Source organism: Cololabis saira, chromosome 16 (assembly GCF_033807715.1).
Source record: "Cololabis saira isolate AMF1-May2022 chromosome 16, fColSai1.1, whole genome shotgun sequence".
Taxonomy (NCBI): domain Eukaryota; kingdom Metazoa; phylum Chordata; class Actinopteri; order Beloniformes; family Belonidae; genus Cololabis; species Cololabis saira.
The window spans coordinates 4643374-4665305 of NC_084602.1; the positions used below are offsets into that span (position 1 = coordinate 4643374).

Genomic DNA, 21932 nt, shown 5'->3' on the forward strand with positions numbered 1-21932 from the left:
CCGGTATCCAACAGACATCTATACGGACAGGTGGAAGCAAACATGATCGTACTAAATGGTGTTTAAACGTATGTTAGGTCAAAATGTTGTTTTTTTTTGTGAAAAAAAAGAAAAAAGTTATGTTAAAAAAATGTGGGAGAAACACGGAGCACCCGGAGAAAACCCACACAACGCAGAGGTCACTAGCAGTCACAGGTATATCCAAACTTTAACTGCTACTGTTTGTGAAAACTAAACCTCGGCGTTGCCCTTTGACCTGTTACAGTATGCTGTTCTTATTCCTAATTTTGTATTTGTCACTTGTGTTTATTTTGGCGTGACCCATTTTTTTGGAGTTGTTATCAAGTGCAAGATGACCAAAAATCTGAAAAAAAAAAGGTTGAATTATTTTTACATGCTTAGGAAATTAGTGGTATCCAGTAGATTAACCCACAATATAAATTAATACCCAAAGTCAATTGTTTATCATTGTCTAAATTAATAATTCCACTCTATCGAATAGGTCTTTTGTTCAATTCAATTCAATTTTATTTATATAGCAAGATGTCAGCCGGTATCCAACAGACATCTATACGGACAGGTGGAAGCAAACATGATCGTACTAAATGGTGTTTAAACGTATGTTAGGTCAAAATGTTGTTTTTTTGTGAAAAAAAAAAAAAAAGTTAAGTTAAAAAAATGTGGGAGAAACACGGAGCAACCGGAGAAAACCCACACAACGCAGAGGGCACATTCACTAGCAGTCACACTGAGGTATATCCAAATACTGCTACTGTTTGTGAAAACTAAACCTCGGCGTTGCCCTTTGACCTGTTATAGTACGCTGTTCTTATTCCTGATTTTGTATTTGTCACTTGTGTTTATTTTGGCGTGACCCATTTTTTTGGATTGCCTCCACAGAGAAGTGTTTTACAATTTGGGGGGTTCCCATCAAAGACAAAGGCCCCTCTGACTGTGAGACCTCAGGTTGAACAGCCAAGTCCTCCTGTGGTTGAGGGGTTTTCAATCTCACTAATCTCTTCCGTTACCTCCTTGAAGGTTGTTGCATCCATAGATAAAAGATAGGATAAAACAGGCAACTGATTTTAGACTCCTAAATTAATGATCTCATTCTACATCAACATGAGTTCAATTACATTTTATTTATATAGCATCTATTACAACAGAAGTTGTTGCTAGGATCTTTCCAGAGACCCAGAAATGACGCCCAAGCAATTATTACATAAATAGTGGCAAGAAAAACTCCCCTTTACGACACTGTTAGGAGTCAAATAAAATGAAAGTACCACTACCAGTGCCATGTTGTTAAAATAAAAAGAATAAGAACAAATTAAGATTATTTTTAATGTGTTTATTAATGTCCAGAGTTGTTATCAAGTGCAAGATGACCAAAAATCTGAAAAAAAAGGTTTAATTATTTTTACATGCTTAGGAAATTAGTGGCATCCAGTAGATTAACCCACAATATAAATTAATACCCAAAGTCAATTGTTTTTAATTGTCTAAATTAATAATTCCACTCTATCGAATAGGTCTTTTGTTCAATTCAATTCAATTTTATTTATATAGCAAGATGTCAGCCGGTATCCAACAGACATCTATACGGACAGGTGGAAGCAAACATGATCGTACTAAATCGTGTTTAAACGTATGTTAGGTCAAAATGTTGTTTTTTTTGTGAAAAAAAAGAAAAAAGTTATGTTAAAAAAATGTGGGAGAAACACGGAGCACCCGGAGAAAACCCACACAACGCAGAGGTCACTAGCAGTCACATATCCAAACTTTAACTGCTACTGTTTGTGAAAACTAAACCTCGGCGTTGCCCTTTGACCTGTTACAGTATACTGTTCTTATTCCTAATTTTGTATTTGTCACTTGTGTTTATTTTGGCGTGACCCATTTTTTTGGATTGCCTCCACAGAGAAGTGTTTTACAATTTGGGGGGTTCCCATCAAAGACAAAGGCCCCTCTGACTGTGAGACCTCAGGTTGAACAGCCATGTCCTCCTGTGGTTGAGGGGTTTTCAATCTCACTAATCTCTTCCGTTACCTCCTTGAAGGTTTCTGTGGGGGTGCTTCATCCATCCATCCATCCATCCATTGTCCACCGCATTATCCGAGTCCGGGTCGCGGGGGCAGCAGTCGGAGCAGGGATCCCCAGACTTCCCTCTCCCCGGACACTTCCTCCAGCTCTTCCGGGGGGACTCCAAGGCGTTCCCAGGCAAGCCGAGTGACGTAGTCACTCCAGCGTGTCCTGGGTCTTCCTCGGGGCCTCCTCCCGGTGGGACATGCCCGGAACACCTCACGAGGGAGGCGTCCAGGGGGCATCCTATACAGGTGCCCGAGCCACCTCAGCTGGCTCCTCTTGATGTGGAGGAGTAGCGGCTCTACTCCGAGCTCCTCCCGGGTGACAGAGCTCCTCACCCTATCTCTAAGGGAGCGCCCCGCCACCCTGCGGAGGAAACTCATTTCGGCCGCTTGTATCCGGGATCCCGTTCTTTCGGTCATGACCCAGAGTTCATGACCATAGGTGTGGGTGGGAACGTAGATCGACCGGTAAACCGAGAGCTTTGCCTTTCGGCTCAGCTCCCTCTTCACCACGACGGACCGATACAATGACCGCATTACTGCGGCCGCCGCACCAATCCGCCTGTCGATCTCGCGCTCCGTTCTCCCCTCACTCGTGAACAAGACCCCAAGATACTTGAACTCCTCCACCTGAGGCAGGAACTCTCCCCCGACCTGGAGGGTGCAAGCCACCTTTTTTCGGTCGAGAACCATGGCCTCAGACTTAGAGGTGCTGATTCTCATCCCAGCTGCTTCACACTCGGCTGCAAACCGCCCCAGTGCATGCTGAAGGTCCTGGCTCGAGGGAGCCAACAAGACCACATCATCTGCAAAAAGCAGAGATGAAATCAAGTGGCTCCCGAACCGTACCCCCTCCGGCACTTGGCTGCGCCTAGAAATTCTGTCCATAAAAATAATGAACAGAACCGGTGACAAAGGGCAGCCCTGCCGGAGTCCAACACGCACCGGGAACAGGTCTGACTTACTGCCGGCATTGCGAACCAAGCTCCTGCTCCGGTCATACAGGGACCGTACAGCCCTCAGCAGAGGGCCTCCGACCCCATACTCTCGGAGCACCCCCCACAGGATGCCACGTGGGACACGGTCGAAAGCCTTCTCCAAGTCCACAAAACACATGTGGACTGGTTGGGCAAGCTCCCATGCGCCCTCGAGCACCCTGCGGAGGGTGTAGAGCTGGTCCAGCGTGCATCCACTCGACCTGACAGCACTGATGGAGGCAGGAAGACTTTCGTTGTTTTAAATCGTGGAACCCTACGTTCAGGGCCGGCCCAAGCCTCCATGGGGCCCTAGGGGGCCCTCTATTACTGCCAATAAAACTGATTATTGATCCTGTGGTTGAGGGGTTTTCAATCTCACTAATCTCTTCCGTTCTCTTCCGTTCTGTGGGGGTGCTTCATCATTTGTTGAAATACCTCCTCTGGTTTGGAGACCATGTCTGCATCAATGGGGGCCACCAGATCAGAGACCCCATCTGGTTCTGAAGCCTCCGTTTCTGCAACTAGGTCAGGTCATCAGGTCATCAGTTGTTGTGCTTCTTAAATATTTTTTAACCCCGATTTTTTCCCATTATATCACACGGTGATACCTACCAAGAGGGCATGTGTGTCTCCAACACAGGGAGAACATGCAAACTCCACACAGAAAGATCCTTTCACCGACCCCACCCAGGGGTGGGCGCTGAAGTCATGGGGAAACTAACACGCACTTCAGCACCCACAGCGTCCCCGGCGGGAATCGAACCCAGGACCTTCTTGCTGTGAGACGGCTGCACTACCAGCTGCACCACCGTGCCCACCAGTTCTTGTGCTTCTTCTGTGCCACAGAACTCCTGCACATAAGTCCTCATCTTAGATACCTGTATGGTGAGCTTGTTCACCTGCAAATTAAGACACTCTACCAACTCATTCTTTTGTCTTATTTTCATCACGATGCCCAACACACGATGCTTTGCTTGTTGTACCTCCATTGTCAAGGTTTTTATGTCATCAAAGGATGACATGTTGTTTTCTGCATATCCGGACTTCACCTCTCCGCCCATCCTGATGGACTGTTGCAAATCTGCAATCAAGTCTTTGCATTGCCAGAACTCCTGTTCATAGGTGAATCTGAGGTCGGTTTCATCTCTCAAAGTAACTGTCAAATTTTCAATATCTTCCTTGTATTTTTCGCAGTATTTCTCTACTTTACGTGTCTGATCTCTTTCCTTAACCAGAAGAAGACTATATTTTTGCAGCCTGTTTCTCAAAATCTGCAACTGATTTCTGAAGTAGGGAATAATATCAGTTTCTGATGGGTTGAATTTGTCTTGAAATTCCTCCACATTTCTATAACTGGGTGACAGAGCTTGTAGTAACTCATCCCTTTCTCGCCTCCAGGGATTGATGGCTTCTTCTAAATGAAACACGACCATCATGTCTACGCAAGGACTTTTAGGTGGAGATGTGTCGCATAGCTGCTCCTCTTGTGGTTGAGGGGCCTCTTCAATAATCTCACACTGTATGTTGTTTGAAGGGATTTCTCCTTTCTTCCTGCATATGTTCTCCATTTGTTCCTGAAAGACCAGCTCATCGCCCCAGTCTGGTTCTGAACTCTCTGTTTTTTCAACCGGATTGTCCAGATCCTCTTGAATCCAATTAACATCATTGACATCGAGTTGGGTGTCGGAGAAGTCCTCTGGTTTGGAGACCTTTTCAGAAGGAAAATGATCAGATTGAACGGAGGAGTCGATGGATGAAACATTCATCAGTTCTTGTACTTTTTCTGTGCCACAGAACCTCTGTACATGAACACTCAGCTGAGATAACTCTAGGGTGAGCTGTTTCACCGTAAAATCAAGACTTTCTATCAACTCGTTCTTTTTTCTTAGTTTGGAGGTGAGTCCAAACACACTATACTTTGCTTGATTTAACTCGTCTGTCAAGTTTTCCATGTGGTTTTCTGCATATCTGGACTTCACCTCTCCGCCCGTCTTGATGGACTGTTCCAAATCTGCAATCACGTCTTTGCAGTCCCTGAGCTCCTGTTCATAGGTGCATCTGAGGTCGGTTTCATCACTTAAATCCTTTTTCAAGTGTTCAAGATCATCCCAAAATGTTTCGCAGTATTTCAGTCCTTCACATCTATAATTTCTTTCCTGCATTAGAAGAATCATCTTTTTTTCCAGCCTGTTTCTCATGACATGAAACTGGTTATTCAGGTAACGCACCTCCAGATTATTTATCGGGGGGGGAAAGTTGTCCTGGGATTCTTCCTTATTTGCATAACTCCAGGAGTTGATCCCTTCAACTTCATTTTTTAAATCGAACTCGTCCATCATGTCTCCCCAAAGACGTTTAGGTGGAGATGCATCGCATAGCTGCTCCTCTTGTGGTTGAGGGGCCTCTTCAATAATCTCACACTGTTTGTTGTTTGAAGGGATTTCTCCTTTCTTCCTGCATATGTTCTCCATTTGTTCCTGAAAGACCAGCTCATCGACCCAGTCTGGTTCTGAACTCTCTGTTTTTTCAACCGGATTGTCCGGATCCTCGTTAATGTTGGTCCAAATAACATTCTGTGACTCCAAAACGAGGACATCGATTTGGGGGTCGGAGAAGTCCTCTGGTTTGGAGACCTTTTCAGAAGGAAAATGATCAGATTGAACGGAGGAGTCGATGGATGAAACAGTCACCAGTTCTTGTGCTTTTTCTGTGCCCCAGAACTCCGGCACATAACTCCAGGGATTGATGGCTTCAACTCCATTTTCTAAATCTAACTCGTCCATCATGTCTCCCCAAGAAAGTTTAGGTGGAGATGCGTCGCATAGCTGCTCCTCTTGTGGTTGAGGGGCCTCTTCAATAATCTCACACTGTTTGTTGTTTGAAAGGATTTCTCCTTTCTTCCTGCATATGTTCTCCATTTGTTCCTGAAAGACCAGCTCATCGCCCCAGTCTGGTTCTGAACTCTCGGTTTTTTCAACCAGATTGTCCGAATCCTCGTGAATGTTGGTCCAAATAATATTCTGTGACTCCAAAACGAGGACATCGATTTGGGGGTCGGAGAAGTCCTCTGGATTGGAGACCTTTTCAGAAGGAAAATGATCAGATTGAACGGAGGAGTCGATGGATGAAACAGTCACCAGTTCTTGTGCTTTTTCTGTGCCCCAGAACTCCGGCACATAACTCCAGGGATTGATGGCTTCAACTCCATTTTCTAAATCGAACTCGTCCATCATGTCTCCCCAAGAAAGTTTAGGTGGAGATGCGTCGCATAGCTGCTCCTCTTGTGGTTGAGGGGCCTCTTCAATAATCTCACACTGTTTGTTGTTTGAAAGGATTTCTCCTTTCTTCCTGCATATGTTCTCCATTTGTTCCTGAAAGACCAGCTCATCGCCCCAGTCTGGTTCTGAACTCTCTGTTTTTTCCACCGGATTGTCCGGATCCTCTTGAATCGTGTCCAGAATAACATTCAGTGACTCCAGAACTTCAGTGAGGGCATCGAGTTGGGGGTCTGAGAAGTCCTCTGGTTTGGAGACCTTTTCAGAAGGAAAATCCTCAGTTTGAACGGAGGAGTCGATGGTTAAAACAGTCATCACTTCTTGTGCTTTTTCTTTGGCAGAGAGCTCCTGTACATAAGCATTCCGCTCAGATAACTGTTTGTTGAGCTCTTTCACCTTAAAATCAGAACATTCTATCAACTTGTCCTTTTCTTTCAGTTTGGAGTTAAGTTCAAGAATATTGCTGTCCTTCTCTACTAACTCCATTCTCAAGGTTTTCAACTCATCAGTGATCGATTTGTTTTCCTCTGCGTAACGGGACACTTCCTCTTTGTGTGCATTGGAAGTCTCCTGCAACTCTGCAATAACGCGTTTGCAGTCATTGAGCTCGTGTTCATATGTACACCTGAGTTTGGTTTCCTCTCTCAGAGTATCATTCAGTTTTTCAATATCTGCGTGGTTTGTTTGGCAGTATTTACTTGCTTCTATTCTTTGATTCCTTTCATTATATAGAAGATTATTATATTTGTGTATTTTGCCCATCAAAAACTGCACATCACTATTAGTTTCTGATGAATTATTTGTATTGGCTGTTAGAGACATTTTTATGTTGGATATATCACTTGAGTATTAATAGTAAAAGTAATAGTAATAGTAATTGTGTTGCCCTGTAACTGTGTTGCCCTGTGTTCTTGTATTATTATATTATTATATATACTTGTATAGGAGCTTTGTTAGCATAAAAACGATCTGTTAGCTCGCCATTAGCATTGGAGTCGAAGTGTTCTGAAGGAGGCAGGTCAGTGAGTTAAATAACCTCTACTCTGACGTCAATGCCCTGTGTTGTCGTCATGTTGTGTGACCTCATCATATTCCATGAGGTCACGTGACTCTACATATAGAGGGAATGCGCATGCGCGTCAGGTGCGACTTCACAGCGGGTTAAAAACTTAAACCCACTGAGTGTCAGAAAGACTGAGTGGCAGTGTAAACTTTCAGTTTGAGCAACTGGAAAACATCTAAAATGGGAAAGAGCTGTTGTGGGATCGACTATACTCATAGATTTAGCAAGAAATCTGAGTTATCGTTTTACAGAATGACAAAAAATAGGCTTAAGAGAGACAAATGGATCGCTGCAATTCACAGAAACAACTGGATTCCAGACACCGAAACGTGGATTTGCAGTTCCCATTTTGTATCAGGTAATGTTGGATTTTTGGGTAGCTAACGTTAAACGGTCAAATCATAAAGTTCGGTGTCCTCATCACTTTAATTTCTAACAAATCCTGCCTTGAAGTCGAACCAAGCGTCAAGACTTTTGTAAGCCTTCAAGATAGTACGGAGGTGCTAATGCTTTTATCTCGACGTAGAGCCTACGGGTGGATTTATGGTTCTGCGTTACACCGACGTAGAGCCTTCGGCGTCGGTTTAACGCAGAACCATAACTCAGGCTTTCCACCTGTTTTTAAATCCCTGCATTGTCTTCCGTCAGGATCGACTTTAAGGTTATTTTACTAGTTTTCAAGTGTTTTAATTTCTTTTCTTCTTATTTGTCTGCACTACTTTTCCCCTGTGGTCCTCCGGTGTTAGTTTAGGGTTGCCTCCTTTCAGAAATGGAAATAAGGAACGCCTGATTTCAGCAGCGCAGGGACATCCCCAAAACTTCTAAGATGCATAGAAATGTATTTATTTTATATTAAAAAAACAAAATGCTTTTATTTAAAGTTTAAAGTGCTTTAGCATTGAACTTGCATGACTGTACAGACAGCCAACCATACTAATGAAATGCTATGTATGTCACATCAGCCCAGATATGGTAAATATAAATATAGCTACAGGTGAAGGTCAGAAAATTAGAATATGGTGTAAAAGTTCATTTATTTCCATAATTAAACTTAAAAGGTGACACTAATATATTACACAGTCTCATTACATGCAAAGCAAGATATATTAAGCCTTTATCTGTTATCATTTTGATGACTGAATTGTTTATTGATTTCATAAAATATTCAATTTTTTTTAGATTTTTTATTTGGGGTTTTCATAAACTGTGAGCCATAATCATCAAAATTAAAATAAATAAAGGCTTGGAATATCTCACTTTGCAATGTAGTGGGAAATAATATATTTGTTTCACCTTTGGTTGAATTTACTACGAATGAAGTCTTGTATATATAATATATATATATACATTCAAGTTTTCCGACCTTCACCTGTATATTATGACATCAATAAATAAGAGCATAATATGTGTCTGTATTGGTTCAATACGGAACGCAACCTTTAATTCCCAATTACATAACATTTCCGTATTTCAAGGCACGGGTGGCGACCTTACTCAAGACCCATCTCTTTAATCAGGCTTTTAACTGACTCATTTAACTCTTTATAATTTTCTATGCTCACCCCTATTTTTATTGGATCTTACTACTCTGTTTTATATTTTTTCGTTGATCCTGTTTTATTATCTCATTGTTTTATCTCAATGTTATATTTAAATGTTTTAGTCGTTATTTATGGTCAACAGCAATTAAAATGTGCTTACTAAATTAAAAAAGAAGCAAACTATTAACCATTACTGTGGTTACACTAAATATTGCCTACAAATAAATAACAGACTTCAAGTCACAGCTAAAAAAAGCTAAATCATACAAGTAAAAAAGTACAAAGAAATTCCAGATAGCATTTATTTGTAAATTACAGAGATAATATATTTTTTATTTTAGGAATGTATGATGCCACCAAAAAGGCCTTTAGTCATTTGGGGACAGAGACTGGCTGGATGGAGAAGACAGTTGCCATGGGAGCAGAGGGGGCAGCAGTGAACCTTGGGCATAAGGGGGGTGTAATAGCTCTCCTCCAAGCAGAGGGTAACTTTATTGTGCCCTTTCACTGCTTGCCACGTAGGTAAGTTATGTAGACAATTAAGTTATTATGTACAATAAACAATGTACTGATTAATGTATTTGTTTCTTAAGACTGGAGCTGGCAATGCTGTCAGTGCAGAGAAAACCCCCATGGTGGATCAAGTCTACAGTCTGCTGAACATGGTATGGAAGACGTATCGTTTTAGCAGTAAATCCATGAGAGAGCTGAGGGCGTTGGGAGTGGAGCTGGGTGTCAGAGTCAACGTCCCAAGTGGTGTCAGTGGGACACGCTGGCTCCCACATGTGTCCCCTGCCCTGCAAACTCTATTGAAAAGTACTGAGACTTCACATGGTCCTGTGTTTGAATACTTTTTAAAATGGTGCGAGGAATCTTTTTTATCTTTGAATATTATTTTTAAGGCGAAGGATATGTGTATCGATTTCAGACGCGTGCAGCCCTCTCCTGTAAGGAAAGTGATCGAGGGTGAAGAAGTTGAAATAGTTGAGTCTTACAAATATTTATGCACTATTATTGACAACAAACTGTCATTTGGGAAAAATTCAGACTTGCTATATAAGAAAAGCCAGCAGCGCCTTTTCTGTCCCCGAAAACTTTCTAAATACCAGGTGGATTCTTCCCTGATGTCTATGTTTTATCGTTCTTTCATCGAATCTGTCATCACTTTTTCTTTCATTTGTTGGTTTCAATCTTTAAAAGTCAAAGACAGAAACTTGCTCAATAAGGTTGTCAGTCTAAGCAGTAAAATCATCGGGTCCGCTCAACAAACATTACAAGATCTTTATAACAAACAGCTGATCAAGAAGGCAAACTCCGTATTGTCTGATTGCTCACATCCCTTACATCAACAGTTTCAGTTTCTACCATCAGGTACACTGCTTAGACTCCCTTTTGCAAAGACAAACCGATATAAACACTCCTTTGTTCCCTCCGCTATTGTTCTTTTAAATGCAGGAAGGAAAAGGTAGTGGGTGAAGCTTAGGTCTATACTACTATTGTAATTTATTATGTATATTTTATGTATATTTACCCATTGTGTGCTTCTCTTGTCGCGAAACTAATCGCCCCCTTGGGGACAAATAAAGTCATTGATTGATTGATTGATTGATTGAAACCTGCAGGTGGAGGAAGGGACCCCCAACTGCAGAACCTAGGACAGTTCACAGCAGTGTATTTTCATATGGATCATTTGAGTGCATCATCAGCCAACGCAGATGTTGCAGGAAGAGCAAGAAAGGTCTGTATTATTTTTTTTAAATGTCATATTTGGTCTCTTAGATCTTAGATCTCTTAGATCTGTCACTTCCTTGCAGACCTGTTTGATGCAATCAGCAAATTCAGTCTTCTGCTTCAGAGGAATGATGTGATCTTGCCTCAGGTAACACTGAAGCTACACTATATTTTTTTCCCCCTTCACAATATTCACATCTAGCATTTCCACCCAAAAAAGAAGCAAACACAAAAAAAAAAGAACCAGTAAGAAAAGAAAAAAGGAAAAATAAATAATAAATAGTCCCGATTAAAACAAGGACAAAAAGATCAGTAAATATTACCTGCATAATTCCATAATTCTCTCTCTTGCATCTTATCCTTCAACCTTGTTGGTATTTACCAATCATGGTCTGTTTTAAACTATTTTTAAACCGTTTGATGTTTTTACTTTGTTTAAGATTATCTGGAAAGCTATTTCACAACTTAACCCCTGTAACTGAAATACACATACTTTTAAGTGTTGTTTTAACTGTTGGTTGTTTGAGATTATGTTCCCCCCTTAACTCATATTCATCTCTATCCTTAAACAGTTTTTGTATGTTGAAGGGGAGTGAATTATTCTTTGCTTTGTATATTATCTGTGCCGTTTTAAATTCAACTAAGTCAGTCAATTTTAGTGCGTTTAATTTCCAGAGCAAAACATTTGTGTGATGATAAAATCCTACATTATTTACGATTCTTATTGCTTTTTTTTGCATTAGATAAATGGGTTGAAGATTGGTTTTAAAAGTATTTCCCCAAATCTCCACACAGTACGTCAGATACGGTAAAATTAATGAATTATAAAGTATGTATAATGTTTCTAGGTTTAATATGTGTCTAGTTTTTCATAGAATGCAGATGCTTTTAGCCAACTTTGATCTAATATATTTCATGTGGGGCTTCCAGTTAAGATTGTGGTCTATTATTACTCCTAAAAAAGAAACATCATAGACTTTTTCAAGCTTTACATTATCAATACTTACTTCAACCAGTATATCTGAGGGTACCAACTTCTTGCCAAACAAAATAAATTTGGTTTTACTTATATTTAATGATAGTTTATTTTTATCAAATCACAATTTCAGCTTCCCCAACTCAACTGACAAATCTTCTAGTAGCTTTTGTATATTCTCCCCGAACAAAATATATTTGTATCATTGGCAAAAATAACGCATTTCAGGATATTTGAGACTGTGCTTATATCATTAATATATAAAATGAATAATTTAGGTCCTAATATTGAACCCTGAGGCACTCCACAGGTTATATCTAAACATGAAGACCTATACTCACCCATCTGTACAAACTGCTGTCTGTTTTCAATGTAGCTTTTGACCCGGCTGAACCCCACCCCTCTAATACCATACCGTTCTAACTTTTGCAACAAGATGTTGTGATCGATTGTGTCAAATGCTTTCTTAAGGTCTATAAAAACTCCAACTGCATACTGTTTGTTGTCAATAGAGTTGGTTAATTCCTCAACTACATCCATCAGTGCCATTGAGGTGGATCTGTTGCTTCTAAAGCCATATTGATTTTCACTAAGTAACTGTTGCTTTTCTATAAAACTATCCAACCGTTCAGCAAAAAGTTTTTCAAGTATTTTTGAGAACTGTGAAAGCAATGAGATGGGCCTGTAATTTGTGAATAGGTGAATGTCTCCTATTTTGTATATCGGAATCACTTTAGCAGTTTTCATTTGACTCGGAAAAATACCTGATTTGAATGATGGATTGCAAATATAACGACTCAACAATATCAATAATGGACTTCCGGTCGGAACACCATCAGGATGGCCGCATAGTGTGAGGGCTCCCGGTTGAACCAGAGAAATTAGAGAAATATCCCCATGCAAACCAACTAAATCATCCCTTGAAACGTGTACAAAAGGGAGGGGGAATATTATATCCCCACTTGGAGCAGTAAACGTCGTCTGAAGGCAGGTGAGGGAGAAAGACGGAACGCAGCAGCAATTAGCTAACGGATTCAAGCTAACCAAGAACGTGGTCGGGCGGAGAAATGGCTGACTTGGAATCAATTCTGCAAGAAATAAGAGGGTTTCGCCAAGAAAACAAAGAACAATTGGAGACAATAAGAGAAGAAATTGTAAAGGTGAATACCAGGTTGGATGAGGTGGAAAGCCGAATTGAGAAAGCAGAAGAAAGGATCCAGAACACAGAAGAAGTTGTCACAGCTATGCTGACGCTGCATACCAAACTGGAGGACAAGTTGCTGGATTTGGAAAGTCGCTCCAGATGTGAGAACATAAGGATCTATGGGGTCCCGGAGGGATCCGAGAAGGATTCGGCCACGATGGCCGTGTTTGTGGATAAACTACTCCGTGAAGGTCTCGAACTACCTGCCGACACCGACCTGCAGATCGAGAGGGCGCACCGGTCCCTGGGACCGCAGCCGCCGGCGGGCGCGCCGCCCCGCTCCATAGTGATAAAGTTTTTAAGCTTTAAAACAAAGGACTCATTACTCCGCAAGGCTTGGCAGAGGAAGGGGTTTGACTGGCAAGAAAGTCACATAAACTTGGATCACGATTATCCACCTTTAATACTCAAGAGACGAAGGGATTACACAGAGATCCGCAGAGTGTTGAAAGAAAAAAAGGTTCAATTCCAGACCCTCTTCCCGGCCAGGCTGCTCGTGAGACACGACGATGGAACCAGAACCTACGAGACGGTGGAAGAAGCTGCAAAGGATCTAGTGAGGAGAGGATACTCCGTGACAGCCACCACAACCCCGGAGACGCTGATGGAGCGGGTGCAGAGTCTGACCTGGAGCAGAGCGGAGCGGAGATCAAAGAAAGGCGCAGCGGATCAGGAGCAGAGTTACAAGGAGAAGCTGCGGGCCTTCAGGAGAACAGCACCGTCCTCCTCCGGGACCTAAGGATTAACCCACGGCCTGAAGATGACGGATTAACGTTGGTGAGATCTCTTGGAATATATTGCGACTGTACCAAGTGGTGGATTTTCACCATTGAATAGACTGGTTCTCACGGGGCCAACCTATTTTTTTTTTTTCTTTTTTTTTTCTCTCGGACGGATGCGGACAAGGGCCTCTTCCTCCGGACCGAGGAGGGAGACTTTCCCTTCGGAGCCTCCTCGGGGGGCCCAACAGGGTCAGGTTAACAGACCCCTACATAGGGAGTCACAAGGACAAGTTCAGTTCAGTTTGTTGTTTTTTAATATGTTAATTGTTCAAGTTGAAAAAAGAAATCGATGAAATAAATACGCAGGAAATTCAAAAAAAGCTTCTTTTTACGAAACAACGATACTATGAGACGGGTGGGAAATCACTGAAACTTTTATCATATAGGTTAAGAAAACAGCAGGCGGACAGAACTATACATAAACTAAGAAACTCAGAAACGAATGAAATAGAAACAAATCCAGAGAGAATACAACAATGTTTCCAAATCTATTATAAATCATTATATTCACAACCGCAGAAGGGCAACGACAGTCAGATCGATGCCTTACTGACCCAGATAAAGCTTCCAAAGATCACAGATGAACAAAATGAAAAATTAATATCAAAAATAACAAAAGAAGAAATCCAGTCGGCAATTAATAGAATGAAAGGGGGGAAGTCTCCGGGGACAGATGGCTTTCCCACGGAATGGTATAAAACAATGCAGGATCAATTAATTCCAATATTATTACAAACATTCAATTGGGTGTTGGAAAATAAAAATGCCCCTCCGTCGTGGAGGGAGGCAATGATCTCGGTCATACCTAAGGAAGGGAAAGACAAATTAGATTGTGGGAATTACCGTCCTGTAAGTCTCCTAAACAACGACTATAAATTATTCACCTCCATACTGTCTAAGCGAATAGAATTGATATTACCAGAATTAATACATAATGACCAAACCGGCTTTGTCAGACAAAGACAGACACAAGATAACATCAGGAAGACACTGCATGTTATGAGACAAATCGCACAACAAGGACAGGAGACAATGTTATTGAGTTTGGACGCTCAAAAGGCTTTTGACTCAGTCATTTGGTCATTTCTCTATAAGGTACTTGCAAAATTTGGCTTCCATACAACTATAATTGACACTCTTGCAGAACTTTATAACAAACCAACAGCTAGAATTAAACTCAATGGAAACCTAACCAGTACATTCATTCTGGAGAGAGGAACAAGACAAGGGTGTTGTATGTCGCCGCTCCTCTTCGCCTTATTTATAGAACCCATGAGTCAATTAATTAGGCAGAGGACCGATATAAAGGGAGTAACAATGACATCTGGAGAGCAAAAACTGGCCCTATTTGCTGATGATTTGTTAATAAGCATAACACAGCCCACTCAGACGCTCCCAAAACTGATGAAATTGCTAGAGGAATATGGTTTGGTTTCGGGTTATAAAATTAACATCAAAAAGACCCAAGTATGGACGTTTAACTATGATCCCCCAGCCTCAATTAAAACCAAATATAATTGGAAATGGGACACTGAGTCCATTAAATACTTGGGTGTTTTGTTACCTAAAGATTTAACAAGATTATATAGTATCAACTACGACATACTTAATTCAAAAATTAAAACAGATTTACAAAGATGGAATGTTATTCCCTTTTTAAGTTTAAGCTCCCGGATAGAATCAATCAGGATGAACATTCTACCAAGGATGTTGTACCTTTTTCAGTGTCTGCCAGTTAAAATACCAGCTAAGCAGTTTCTAGAATGGGACAGACTAATAGCGAGATATCTGTGGCAAGGAAAAAGGGCCAGAATCAAATTTAAAACGCTGCAATTAAGAAAAGAAAAGGGGGGAATGGGTCTTCCCTGCTTGCAGGATTACTATCATGCAGCCCAACTTAGACCTTTAATCTGTCTTTGCTCACCAACATACACTGCAGCCTGGAAGGAAATAGAAGGAACGATGATAAGGGGAATCCCAATAACAGCTTTACTAAGTGACTACAAACTCCAAAGAGAGCTGGACATTCCAGAAGACTCTTTGACAAGCACCATCCTCATGTCCTGGAAGGAAATAGTTCAAATTTCCAGAGCACAAAACACATCTAAAATAATGAGGTGGTGTGCCTATGATACAGACTTTGCGCCAAATAAAACTGACAGTAGATTTAAAACATGGATTACAAAAGGCCTAACTACCTACTATTCATTTGTCCATAAGGGGGCATTTCAAAGTTTTGAAACCCTTCAAAAGGATCATGGTCTGGGAAGAGAGGATTTCTTTAGATACCTACAAGTGAGACACTACTTTGACAAAAACATCGAAGAGGGGTTAGGAATCGATGAATCAGGGTTCATGGGGGTCTTTTTATCATTAATTAAGTCTGAATCAAGTAATAAAATTATCTCCAAATTATATAAGACCATACAACTTTCCAAACAAGATGATACAGATTATATAAAAAGTAAATGGGAAAAGGAAATAGGGGTAATAATCACACAGGAAAGCTGGGAAAGAATATGCCAACTACAATGGATCTCAACTGGGTCAAATACTTGGAGGGAGTTCTGTTGGAAAAGTATTACCAGATTTTTTATCACACCCATTCAAAAACGATATCAGGGCAGCGGGGATGCCTGTTGGAGACTATGTGGGTCTCAGGGAGCTAACCACTTCCATATTTTTTGGGACTGCCAAGTTATAAGACCTTTTTGGAAGGAGATACAGATGCATGTGGAGAATATTTTTAATGTAACCATGCCTTTGAATTGTGAAACGTTATTTTTGGGAGACATAAGGTTCGAAACGTGGAATGGAAAAGACAAAAAACTGCTGACTATACTGTTGGCAGCCAGTAAGAAATGTCTTACAAGGAGATGGTTGAAAGTAGAACCCCCCACTATCGACGACTGGATTGGGATCATCTACCAGATCTATGTTATGGAGAAGATCTCTTTCTCCCTCAAGGTTGAGAAAGAAAACTTTTATAAGATCTGGTCCAAATGGACTGAGTATGTGAAACCAATCACATCCGATTTCATGTGAACTATTTTTTTATGTGATGTAATGACTGTAAACATGGGTACGCTCCCTGGTTTTTATTTTTTATTTTCTTTATTTTTAATTTTAATTTTTTATTTTTCTGTTAGTGTTTTTCGGCTGATCTGCAAAATATAAGGAATGGGCATTCAGTTATTCACAGGTTATAAAGTATTTTTTTATTTTGTCAGTAAGTATGTTGGACTACTAATTTATGACGAAGTCCCTCTAAAAAATGTTTGTAGTTTTGGGCGCATTATCTGTCTGAAACAGGACGGCGGGGCGGGGGTGACTTCACTAATAAAACCAAATTGAACTTAGTGATTTTCAATGTCGTCATATTATATTGTTTAGCCAAAAATAGATACATTACCTCTTCACTATCCATCCTGCAAACGACCGCTGAAAACAGAAAAGTAGTTTTGAAAGTCCGTCCCGTCTTATTTCATTCAATATCTAAACAAATGCAGCAACGGGGACGGGAGTTTTCCGGCAGTACGCGCTGGTGCTCATGGGAAATGTAGTGTTCTTTCTGTTAAAGCACTACCGCTTTTGTCCAAAGGAGCCGCCAAACTCAACAAAAGCTGAAAGTTACATTGTGCTGCTTTAAAAGCTGTTGAAGCCATGGAAGTCAGAGTGAAGCCGGGTGGTGGGCTGGTAGAACTAAAGGCAGACCTTCAGGGCCAGAAAAGAAGACAGGAGATGGATGATGCTGAGACTCAGCTTATCTATAAATATCAGGTAACTCAAAATTGTATAGTTGTAGTTTTGGAGTCTAATTTTCATTTTATATTATTGTCTCAAGCCATCCCTCTAATGTTTTAACTTAGGGGATCACCATTAAAGGAGGTTGCAGCAAGCAATAAGTGCAACAGTTCAGTGGACTGTGCAGCACTTGAGACAGAGATTTGGCAGTCTACTAGACAAGTGAAAGGAACAAATTGGAACAAATATTATTGAAAATGTATAACTGTAATTAACATTTTGTCATGCATTCATCTTTTGGTTTCTTTGTCCTCCTTTTTCCTCCTCTCTCTTAACAGATGAAGACATCACACCATCACCAACAGCCAAGTGAGATCATTCAAGATCTTCAGCCATGACTCCTGGCCAGAGCAGAGATCAGCTAATCCACTACGGTGGGGAAGAGCTGGATTTCCTGCTGGGTCACTTCTCTACTGTGCTAACAAGGTCCATGAGTCTTTAAATCATTTAGGGGCAGATGACCACGTTCAAAACAATGTTCTTACAAATGTAACTTAATTCTACAGGAACCATTTAAATTGTGTGGTCGTCTTACTTTTCACTCCTTTCAGAAATGGCTGTGACATTAATCTGGCTCGAGAGGAGAACCAGTCAATGAAGATGTTCATTGCAAGTAATTACATGGACAAGTCCTACCACAGCTTTAACTAAGGAGCTATACATCTCTGATTTGCAAGGTACAAATAAAGTCCTCATGAATGTTTTGTTGTAAAATGATTCCTTGATGAAATCAAATCAAAACTTTTTGTATCTATTCTTTATAGCAGTGGTCCCCAACCGGTTTAATGTCTGACAATATTTTCACGGCCCAATCTAAAGGTGTAGCTGATAAAAACTAAATAAAATGACAAGATTGGCACTAAAAACTGTGGTTGTTTCGCTGTAGTAATAATAATAATAATAATAATAATAATAATAATAAATAAGAAAACATCATTTTCGAAGAAAATAAAATGAAATAATGGAAATTGTAAATTACCTTTTAATATGAGTATTTCTATAAATGTGTTTTTATGTTTGTTTTCTCATTAATGTCATTTAAAGCCAGGCTTTTATTTTATTTCTTATATATTAAGGAGACCGATATCTAGTGCATTTATTTTGAAGGCGTCTCGCCGAGACCGCTTCGGACTTTAACGGTAAAAGTTTAACGGCAGAAAGTGTGTCTGAAAGACTAAACGAGTGTCTTGAATGCTAAAGTGGAGCCTAACTGACACAAAAAGAACCTGACTGATAAGGATTTGTGCAAATTTGATGCCGTATTTATGTCCAGCTTGAGTTTGGTCGCTCATGTATTGTGTTAACGGGAGCTTTATTGCTGACCGAGCGAGCAGCTGTGTCGGCCTGTATAAATGAAAAATAAATGAAACTTATATAAATGTAGAAAGACTAACTCTATTTTATTTTATTCCTTTATAGCTCTTACGGTGTGTTTGCAGTGTATTTACTGTACATCCCAGGAATAAAAACATTGTGAACCATCAGTTTGAGAGTCATCCATCATCAGTCGGGGATGCTACAGAAATTGGGGGGTTGGGGACCACTGCTTTATAGAACATCCTCCATGATGTGAACATCATGCTTGTCCTTCCTGTGTCATCGGCTGTGTGTGAACGGGGATTCTCAGCACAGAGGAGAATCAAATCTGACGTCAGGGGGTCCCTGCATGTGGACACAGTGGAGGACCTGGTCAGAATAAGTCTTGAGGGACCAAGCTTGGAGGAGTTTGATGCCAAGGAGGCTGCAGCTGTGGTTTAGTCAGAGTAAAAGAGCAAGAAGGCCCAACTACGAGGGTTGGCCTACAGAGGTCTCTAACCATAGCAGGGTCGGCGCCAGAGCAAATATTCAGAGGGGGCACGAGGCTTATTAGAGCGGGCACAAAATCAGTCGTGTAGGACAGCATTTTAAGGAAAAAAGTGCATTCTCACTGCTTTCCTATTAATAATCTGTCTAAAACAGCCTTTCTCAACCTTTGTTCAGTCATGACACCTTTTCAAAAGTGAATAAAATCTCACGACACTCCAGAGTAAAATATAATTAAAAACCGCACTGCATCGCTCTGACTGTAAATGCATAAGTCCCGTTTATTTTGGATCAATAACTTGAGCACGATAACTGCACCAAAGTTTGAAGTCATCGTTCACTGCTGTGCTTGGTTGCCACGCTGATGGACAGAAACTATGGTGATTTTTAAAAGAAAGACTGCCTAAAGAGACTTTTCCAGCCGGCTTCACGCCGGCCGTTCAAAGTGAAGCATGATTTATGGTTCTGCGTTAAATCGACGCAGAGCCTACGCCGTAACGTACGCGGCGAAGCGCACCGTACGTGCGAGGAAATTGGGACTGGCACAGCTGATTTAGCGGAGCTCTTTAATGCAGAAACAGAGGATGAGACTTCGATGGGTTTGATTAATGTAAAAACTGAAATAAAGTACAATCAAACAAAGTTTTGTTCCCGCTCTATTTTTAAATACGCACACTTGTGTGTGTGTGTCCGGACCAATGAGCATACATCCCCACATGTGACGCAAATATAACTAAACATTTTTTTTTTTTGTAAATGTATTTTTTAAATGTAATTTACGAAGGATGATTTCACGTTCAATAAGATAAGTAATCAATAAAATACAAAGTTTGGCACAAAGGCTTGGCCTGCTTGTGGGCGAGTGGAGGGGGGCACAATAACTCATTTGGGGGGGCATGGATGACCCCCCCATGACGCCCCCATGACGCCGACCCTGAACCATAGTGGGCCTGAAGAGGTTGAAGTCTAAAGGGAGGAAATGAGATCCATAGAAGAGTTCTTTGTTTACCTGTTTTGTTGTGGTCATACTGTATTGGCAGTAAGTTACAAGTTACTGACCACATACTTAATGTTTACATGTGTTTTCTTAAGCACTAGCCTACTGCACTTATTTGAAATAAAGCAGCACATTGCTATTACTGTAAATTGTATGTTTTTATTGCTAAATTATCGGTAATGCAGTTAAAATAGACAAAATTATGAATATGTTGTGTTGATATAGATGCTCCTAAATTTTGTGCTGGTGCTCCTAAAACTTTCAGTAGGGAGCACTGGTGCTCCTAGTGGAAAAGGTTAGTCCGGAGCCCTGTATTATTATTTTTATATACTGTAATTATACTCACACACATACCTATACATACATACATACATACATACACACACATAGTTGAATATTTCTATAGATTTGTACACACATGCTCATATAAATATCTATATAAATATACTTATTTACACTATACTGTCTCTATTAACTGTAACACACACACACACACACACTTATACTGTGTATGTATGTATGTATATATATATATATATATATATATATATATATATATATATATATATATATATATATATATATACATACACACACATATACACACATATACACACATGCATACATACACATATAATTTGCTGCCCCTTTCTGTCCATAAATATACACAAATCTACCCATCCACCCAATAGTGTTATCTGCAGGCCCCTGAAAGCCGCTAAACCATATTTTCTCATCAACAAAACATGTTATTTTATTGTCTGAAAAATGGTTCAAATATGTTATTTTGTTACTTGAAAAATTTTAAATATGTTTTGTTGATGAGAAAATATGTTTCTCTATTTTTCTTATTTTTGTGAGGGGGGATATATATTGTTTTTCGGCAGTACCTTGTTCTCTATAGCTGATACAACATGAATTACTCCTATGTGGGATCAATAAAGTTCTTATTTTTGCCATCTGAGAAAATTAAATATATTATATTTGGTGCCTAACTGTTTCCCAAGTATATTAGTGCGTGTGTGAATGAATAAATGAGACGTAAAACGTACATTTCTTTGTAGAAAGGCGCTTTATGAAAATAAGTCTATTTACTTGTATTAGTTTACAGCGCAGTCTTGAACATCCAATATGGCGGCGACGTTGACGTATCACAGCAGCTCAATGGGGCGGATACGGATACATGTATCTGGTTGCATCCACTCGACCTGACAGCACTGATGGAGGCAGGAAGACTTTCGTTGTTTTAAATCGTGGAACCCTACGTTCAGGGCCGGCCCAAGCCTCCATGGGGCCCTAGGGGGCCCTCTATTACTGCCAATAAAACTGATTATTGATCCTGTGGTTGAGGGGTTTTCAATCTCACTAATCTCTTCCGTTACCTCCTTGAAGGTTTCTGTGGTGGTGCTTCATCATTTGTTGAAATACCTCCTCTGGTTTGGAGACCATGTCTGCATCAATGGGGGCCACCAGATCAGAGACCCCATCTGGTTCTGAAGCCTCCGTTTCTGCAACTGGGTCAGTTCATCAGTTCTTGTGCTTCTCACTCACTCACTCACTCATCTTCTCCCGCTTTATCCGTTACCGGGTCGCGGGGGCAGCAGCCTCAGCAGGGATGCCCAGACTTCCCTCACCCCAGACACTTCCTCCAGCTCTTCCGGGGGGAGTCCGAGGCGTTCCCAGGCCAGCCGA

General features: G+C 40.7%; 1 long non-coding RNA gene across 6 annotated transcripts in view; it reads left to right on the forward strand.

Moving 5' to 3' along the window:
- LOC133462642 (uncharacterized) overlaps positions 1-19825 on the forward strand; it is a 186977-nt gene extending 167152 nt beyond the window's left edge. For 3 of the 6 annotated variants that reach the window (XR_009784266.1, XR_009784267.1, XR_009784268.1), the window contains exons 2-5: positions 9285-9465; positions 9537-9608; positions 10566-10681; positions 17719-18329. This is a non-coding gene — a long non-coding RNA (uncharacterized LOC133462642). Of the gene's footprint in view, positions 1-7249; positions 7761-9284; positions 9466-9536; positions 9609-10565; positions 10682-17718; positions 18330-18859 lie in introns of those variants that run through there. The other 3 variants (XR_009784264.1, XR_009784265.1, XR_009784263.1) reach the window with 3 other exon arrangements.
- Positions 19826-21932: the final 2107 nt, after the last annotated feature.